This window comes from Balaenoptera borealis (assembly GCF_965194805.1).
Source record: "Balaenoptera borealis genome assembly, chromosome: X".
In the NCBI taxonomy this organism is placed as follows: Eukaryota; Metazoa; Chordata; class Mammalia; order Artiodactyla; family Balaenopteridae; genus Balaenoptera; species Balaenoptera borealis.
Genome location: NC_138881.1, coordinates 10,582,621 through 10,591,021, shown reverse-complemented (window position 1 = coordinate 10,591,021; position 8,401 = coordinate 10,582,621). Strand labels below are relative to the sequence as shown.

At 41.0% G+C, this 8,401-nt stretch overlaps 1 long non-coding RNA gene across 1 annotated transcript in view; it reads right to left on the bottom strand.

Moving 5' to 3' along the window:
* Positions 1-8,401, bottom strand: part of LOC309620013 — a 165,948-nt gene that overhangs the window by 86,786 nt on the left and 70,761 nt on the right. The window lies entirely within an intron of this gene.

Genomic DNA, 8,401 nt, shown 5'->3' with positions numbered 1-8,401 from the left:
TATTATTTAGCCCCCTACAGCTGTAATAGTAAAACCCTGACCTGCTTGATTCTTCAGCACTGCTTTCTAGATTTATTTTGGGACAGATAAATTCTTAGACTAAGGCAAAACAAAATATGTACAGATTGACCACCTGGGTTGTTTTCATTATTTAAGAAAATTCATCCAAAATTACAACGCCGCTTTTCTAGGCCCTGGAAAATCCTTTTGCATTTCTGCTAATAACTGCAAAATCGCTTTGTTAAAGAGTTATCAAAATATGGAATGACTCTGGGTATTTTTAGCAAAGGAGACTTTTTAAAATAAGATTTTCACTTAATTTATGTTCTCACTCAGTCACCTTCATGTTTCAAACCAAAACAAAATGAAAAATCCTCCATAAGGGTTGAGATCTTAATGATTTAGATCAACGCTATCAGTCTATACTTTCTCAGTAGTGATTTTTTTGATAGATTCAACACTTCAGAGCTGGTTAAATATGAAACAGCACATAAAATAGTAGACCGCAGTGCAAACAGCAGCCTGAATGCCAATACTATATTGAAGAGACAAACATGCCTTATAATATCTTCAAAAAATGAAATACCTTTTAAATTAGAAAAAGCCACTTAAATACATGCTAGGTGATTGAAAACACATAGTTAATGATAAGGAACTTTGTTAAACGCGAAGCCAGAAAACAAGCAGACTGACTGACCTAGTAGGATTAATGATGACTTTTAAAATAAAAACATGAAAATATCTTTCCCCTTTTTTGAGTGGGGAAAACAAAAAGACTCCTTTGTATAAAACACCCAACGTCAGAACTATACCCAGGGCCCCAGCTGTTCAAATATTCTACTGCCAGCAAATTTCACAAGCAAGTATGCTCCCCTTCCTGGAGGCTAAGGTTTCTCCTGGGTTTGATATTAGAACTTGCTGGGTGTCCAGACTTTTCCAGATTGTTATGAAATAACTACTACTCCAACTTGTGTCTTTGAGGCTGACATGAGACTTGAATCAGTCTGCTTTATTATTCCCTTATCAGTTTGGAAAAGCCTACATTGTGCTCTGGGAAGTGGTGGTGGGAAGTGGTGGGCCGGTCCCACGGACACCCCCTGTCCTCGGGGGCTGCTTTCATTGTGTGCAGGTTACTGTTGTAACCCCCAGGCCTCCCACCAGGGCTTTACCAGGCAGGTTGGAGGCTGCAAATGTAATTTACATGTTCAGATTCCTCTTTTAAGGAACGTTGTGGAAAAGCTTTTCCATGGCTATGGTTCCTGAAGGGAAGTTAATAGTGTAGGTAGGGAGAAAAAGAAAAAACAAAAAAAAAAAACCACCCGAACTCTGCAAGGGGGAAACCTATGAAAGGATTAGAATTGCTGTGCTAATCTGACGAACCGAGATTCTCTCATTCACCACATCTGCCACGACTGGCCTTCTATGCTGAATTTTCTGAACTCTTTTCAAAGTATAATTTCCAAACAGTTGAAAACATGGTTCATGTCAAAGATTTTAGCCAACTACATTAATGATGGAATCAATGAGACGGTAAAGGTATTTCAAGGAGACTTGGAGGAATTATGTACTTACAGGCATTAAAGAAGAAGAATGTTCAAATGAGATTACTAGGTTAGATATGAAACTGCTCAATGCCCTCCAGGACAATAAAACTCTAATCTTTAGGGTTATCTTTCCCACCCATCAGGAATGATTAGCATCAACACGGTAACTTCCCATAGTCTGGGATCTTATTTAATAAAGAGTAAATAGCAAGTCAAGCAAAGGTAACCTCCCACAGCCTTGTAGGTAGTCCTGGGGTGGGCTTGTTAAGCAGCTCAGTGTTAATGACATTGAAGGGAGAGCCTGAACACTCCTGGCCTTATTTCTAAGATTTAGATCATTTTTCTTAACACTTTATTTATTATCCCTTACCTGCTCTATTGTGATTCATAATCAAGATGGTAGGAAGAATATGCTAGCAAATAGACTTCGGAATGTGCAAGTTTTCCGTATGCCCCAGAAACGTGAAGAATGCAGATGGATGCGTTTTGCGGCTGAGGGTAGGTGGCGTTGGGCAAGGAGACAGGCAAAACTGAACAACCGAAGTAAGTGGCTTTCTCAAAAAACTAACTATAACTGTAGGCTTAATGTGCCCTCTCAGAAACTGATACTCTGGTTTGGAAGCAGCTTGTTAACTGTATTTTGACTTTAAATAGCACACTTTGCTAAGGGAGAATGCACATGCACTTTTCTTTCATAGAAAAGAGCCTCTTAGTTAATCCCATGTTAATTATACAACGGTATAAATGTGAATTTTCAGTGGGCCAGGGAGCAATTGGCAGGAAATTGACACGCGAAGTGAAAAGTTGAGTTGCGGTGGGGAGAGGGGGAGCTGCTGGGAAGAAAAGAGGGGGAGTGAGTCAGAGGTCGTGACCTCCCAGAAAAAGATGTGATCTTGAGCAGTTAGAACTGAAGCTGAAGAAGGTTTCTGGAAGTGGAGGAGCCCCTGCCGTGGAGACAGGAGGCACGAGGGGCAGCCAGTTCAGGGAGAGGAGAGCTGTCTAGAGTTCCAGGGCAGCCTGGATCCCAAGCTGGGTTTCAAAAACTAGCAGGAAAAGTGTCTAAAAAGCAGGGACATCATCAGAGGGCCTGGGTGATGGGAGCAGTTCCATCCTCGCCTAGGAGTACTATTCCGCTGAAATTATTTAGAATTGCTGGTGCATGGTGATAATAAAAAGCAGACTGACTCTTGGTTTTATTACTGTGTGGACCTCAATGAAGACCACCCAAAAAAGAACAGACAGAGGCTCTTTATTCAGAGCAAGGGAGTCGGCCACCATCGCTTACAGAGATTCAAAGACAGGCAGAGGAGTGGGAAAGCTTCACAGTAGAAAATAAGGAAGGCTCCAGGTATACCCTGATGGGAGCTTGTTGACATGGGGAAACCGGAGGAGAATAATAAGAAGTGGGGCAGCTTATGTGATTGGTTTGGGGAGCATACTTGGCTTTCTCTGGTCGGTCCTGAGTTGGAAATCAGGGCAAAAAATAGGGAAGTTGGCAGTCATTGACCAAGAAGTCCTGATATTCTGTGATAATGGCTGTAGAGGTTATGGTTTGGTTTCCTGAGCTGGTTGCTGCAGAAGTCGTGGATCAAAATTCTTTTGTTATATATGGTCTGGCCACTGTCCATGTGTATATTCAGTCTCTCAATTGTTTCTGAACATTCTACTTATCCCTTTATTGCCTGCACCCTAGCAGATGACTCTGTTGGTAGACCCTGCCTATAAAGATATATGGCTGCAGTTGTACTAAAGTTGAACTGAATAGGGATTGATGTAAAAAAAGAGAAATCAGATTTACCTGATAGCCATGGGCAGGACATGCTAGCCAGGAAGAGATTCAATGATGGAACAATACTGACTTGGGTTTTGGCGATGCACAAACAGAGCCAAGATATTCCTGGCTTGACCACAGTCTCTTGCACTCCTGACTTGTAACTCCCAGTAATTCTCAAACCTGACTGCACATGACTACCACAGTCACAATCAATCAAATCAGAATCTTTGAACATGGACCCCAGGTATCAGGAATTTTTTAAACCCCCCCAGGTGATTACAATGTGCAGGAAGTTTAAGAATGAGTGTCCCAGCAGCCCTTGCTACTCAAAGTGTGGTTCCCCAACCACTAGTAACATTTGCATCGCATGGGAGCTCATCAGAGCTGCAGATTCCCAGGCTGCACCCTCCATCTACTGAGTCAGAATCTGCATTGTAACTAAGCTCCAGGTAATTAGTGCGCACATGAAAAGTTCGAGGAGCACTGCTAAACTGTTGGCTCAGTGTGGCCTGTCTATGGGGAGAAACACTAGGATTATTTCCCATTTTGCTGCCCAGGGAAGACATGCCTTCTCCCCTCCCCCACCTCTTCATCTAATTGCAAACACTGCTAGAGGTGGAAGCACAGACCTTATTTTGGAAAAACTGAAAAATGTGTCACCAGCGCTAGAGTTTTTGACATTAAAAAGCATGGTTTGCTAGTGGACAGTGTAATTGCTTATCAAAATTCCCAGAAACTTAAGGGGAAAAAAAGACCAAAAGCAGAAGCCTCTAAAAAACTAATTTTGTCTTTTCCCAGGAAAATCTTTTCTGTTGATGAGTCAAAGAATATTCTATTAGGCTAGCCAAACTCTTGAAGTTTGCCCAAATAAACCAGTGTCCACAAAAAGACCTCTGATTTTTTCATGTTTTAAATGTATGTTTATGGGAGAAAGGATTTAGAGTGAGATTAAGTAAGAATAATGAAATATTTGTATCTGTCTTCCTGTGTGTGGAAGAGCTAACATCCAGATATTCTTATTTTGGATGTGAGGAAATGAAGTTAAAATTTATTGACAAAGATCTTAAACTAAATCAGAGAAGTCATGGTTATTTCTCTAGAACTTTACAAAAAACCAGAGGATAAGACTATAAACTCTACTTTTAATAAAGAAGTTAAATTGTGAGGGTATGGAGTAAGGAAATAACACCAAACACAAACTCATATCCATAGGAAGAAATGAAGAGAACCAAAAATGGTAAATAAGAAGGTTAATATAACAAACTATAAATATATACTTGCTTTCCTTTTTTCTCTCACCTTTTTAAAAAGATTATATAAAGCAATAATTATAACAAAGTGTTTTTTGGTTTCTAACGTATATGGACATAATATGTATAGCAGTAATAGCACAAAAGAGGGGTAGGGAATGGAACTATATAGGAATAAAGTTTTTATATCTTACTGGAATTAAGTGGGTACATCTGAAGTGGATTATGATAAATTAAGATGTATTTTGTAAGCCTGGGAGCCATTAATGGCTTAAAGTAAGCCATTAAGAAAAAAACTAAAATAAAAAAATTTAAAATATCATTAAAGAAATGAAAATAATACACTAGAAAGTATCCACTGACTACAATAAAATGTAGTAAAGAAGGAAGAGAGAAACAAGATACCTGAGACACATGGAAAACAAACAAAACAAAATGGCAGATATAAATCCAACCATATCAATAATAACTATAAATATAAATGGATTAGACAATATAATCCAAAGGCAGTGACTGTCAGACAGATAAAGAAAACAAGATCCAACTGTATGCTGTCCATAGGAGACACACTTTAGATTCAAATTTTGGAGGTATGCTAATGTTTAAGGATGGGAGTGGGTGTTGGTGGTGGGTGAGTACGTTTAATCTACTATGTGTTAGGCACTGAAGTACAGTGACTTTTTGCGTTAACTATAGCTCTTTTGTTATGAAAGACCCTAGCCCTCTAATATGAGGACAATTTCAGTTCCTCCAATGAGCATCCTGGAAGATTCAAACACCCTCCTCTCCTAATCAGTTCAAAGAGGAGAGAAAAAAGATGAGGCTAAAAACTATCAAATTATAATTTTCAAAAAGGTAAAAACATAGCTAACATCCCTACACTAAATGAGCGTGTTTTAAAGATATATTTAACTCACGAATGAGGGAGCGAGCAAGATGGTATAGCTGCTCCAAAGAAGAATACCAACACTTATGTATTTATAGTCTCTGAAAGAAAGACTGTTGAAGTAAGATCTCCAAGTTAGAGACAGAGATATTATTGGTCAATATCCAATGTGGCAATAAAACTGTAATACTTTTCTACTAGATAGAAATCATTTCTATCCCTACTTGACAAAAATCTTTTTCAGTTTAGCAATTTTCTACAAGTTAGCATTCAATTTTATAAAGTCTTGGGTCTAATCAAGTAAATGATAAGTCAAGCAAAGCTGCCTACATTAGCTGCCCTGAAGGTGGGCTTGTAGATACCGTTGTAGAATGGCATTGAAAGGGCACGCTGTAATCTTTCTGTGTTCCACGTTTTGGAACTTTTTTCTTAACAAAAGTACATTCAATTGCAGAATACTGTTTAATATAACAACAACAATCACATGGCTAATATTTACTGCTGGCTCCTTTCCAGGTACTCTATGGAGCACATTACATCTTTATATCATTTCCTCCTCACTGCAAAGCTAAGGGATAGGTGGATAATGATAATTTCCATTTTAGGATGAGAAAATTAAGGCTCAGATAAAATCAGTAGGTTCTTCAAGGTCACGCACGTATCCAGTAAAGGGTGTCGACAGAATTTGAGCTTGTGGTTTCTTACTCTAAAAGCCTATGTATCTCACAAAGAGGGTTTCTAAAATGTCTTTGTATCCACAATAGTGCCTTGAATATTATATATGTTCAGTATGTGTTTCTGGTGAATTAATTGAAAAGTCAAACCAATACAAGCAAAAAATGAAGTAATAAATAATTCTAGAAGGTCCTTCCCTTTGTGCTTCTGTACAGTTTCTCCCTCCCTGAAGGAAATTCTTCTCTTCCTTCAGACTCCTCTTCTCCTCCCATAGTTAAAGGTACAGAAAGTCATACGATGATCGCATCACTCCAAGATACTGTGTGAGTTAGCACCAAGTATGGATATACATCTTCATTCTTTATCACAAAATACTAGAGGTGGAAATGCACTGGCCCACGCCAGAGATTAGTTTTTAAATTCCATCATCTATTTCACCGAGACATCTAAAAGAACTTCACAGACAACAATCATTCCCTAGATCAGCTGAGGAACTGAGTGAGCAGGACCTTAACATATTATTTTTTACAGATGGAAGACCAGATATGCTACGCAAACCCAAGGTCACACACAGAGCAAATCTTTGGAAGAATGCAGAAAAGAGAGCCAATTTTTTCAATTGAAACTTAGAGTTTTAACTATTGGACAATCCCTCTCAAAGTTGTTTTCTTCTATTCTGATGTCTCCTTTCTTAAGGAAAAAGGATGCCAAAAAGACGGCTGATTAAAAATGGAGGAGAGAAAATACTGCAGAAAAAGAATGTCTCAGACATGTCTGGCAGTGACAATTTTCTTGATTTAAACAGTGAATGATTTTTGTATTTCCACGTTAGTGACCCCATTCAGCAAGACATAATTGCCAAACACCTGGTAGGTGTCATATACTCTTAGCTAAAGACCACACTGCGGGAATCCAGAGCCCATCATGATCATTTGCTAGAGAAGACTTGAAGTTTGTAATCAAAATGATTCTGTCTGGATGTCCTTTTCCAAAAACCATTCACTTATAGATCTCTTTCTGTTTAAGCAGCTTGAGTGTGTGCAGGTGTTCCGTGCGACCTGGTGTGCCACTGTTGTCAAATTCAATCTTATCTTCAGTAGCACCCTCGTAATTAGCCAAATAGAATCTGATCATTCTATTTCGTGGTGCACATCACAGGCATGCCTGGGTTATGCCCCAGTAGACAGTTTGGATAAATGACAGGCAGGGCGATGGCGAGCATGGTGCTGGCCCCATTTGTCCTTTATCTAGAGAATCAGAGCTTGTCTGCATGTGGAAAAACCCTTGATACACAGGCATGAGCAAGAGGAAGGAAGAATAAAGGATGCCAAGGATAAAGAGGTGAGAGATGCAACAGTATCAGAAGCTCCTCCATCAATCAGAGCACATGGCTTTGTAGGCCAGGCAATCTATCACAACCCCTCAGCTCTGCTGGTACCTGGTGAAAGTAGCCAGAGGTAATACACAAGTGCCCTGATAAAACTTTACTTACAAAAAGAGGCTGGCTGGATTTTGCCTTTGGGCTCTAATTGCTCCTCCCCAAATTAGAGAACAGGTGTCCCGACATGACCTTACCCTAAGCTGGGACTTCAGAACCGCAAAGGTGATGATCTGAACTGGGAGCGTCTTACCTTCTCAACACGTTGCAGAAAGCGGGCACCGTCAAAATCTTTTTGTACAGTTAGGCGGATTTGCGTAATTTGAACCTATCCATGTAGCCATGCCCAGATTACAGAATAAAAAAAGACATCACCAGCCTCCCAGAAGCTCAGCATTACGGCTGTGAGGCACAGCCCTGTTGCTCTGTGTAGCTGTAGCTCCTTCGATTCTGTGGCTGTGTGGTGCTCCGCTGTGTGCCAACGTCACCCGCAGCTCAGCCAGACGGCCCCACAGCTGCGCTCTGCCTGGGCCCTGCAGCCCCTCCCAGGTTGGGGTCCTGAGCCCACGGCTCTGCTGGTCAGCCCATCCTTGGAAATCCAGGTGGGAGGAGCCATGCCCCCAGGCCGTGCACTCTGTGTGCTGGTGGAAACTGCGCTGTGCAGACGCCACCGAAGTTTGCTGCCTTCACCCTCCACTGGGGGGCTCCTTGCCCCCGGGGCAGCCAAGGAACGTGGTGCCAGAGCGTGGGGAGCAGAGCCTGTGGTGTGAGGCGGGGCCAGGCAGCCAGTGCACAGGTCCTGCAAGGGCTGGTGGTGCCCTCTTTCAAACTGCTGTGCTCCCCCCTACCCACTGCACTCAGGTCTGTTATGGGAGCAGTGGCCCCAGGATCTGT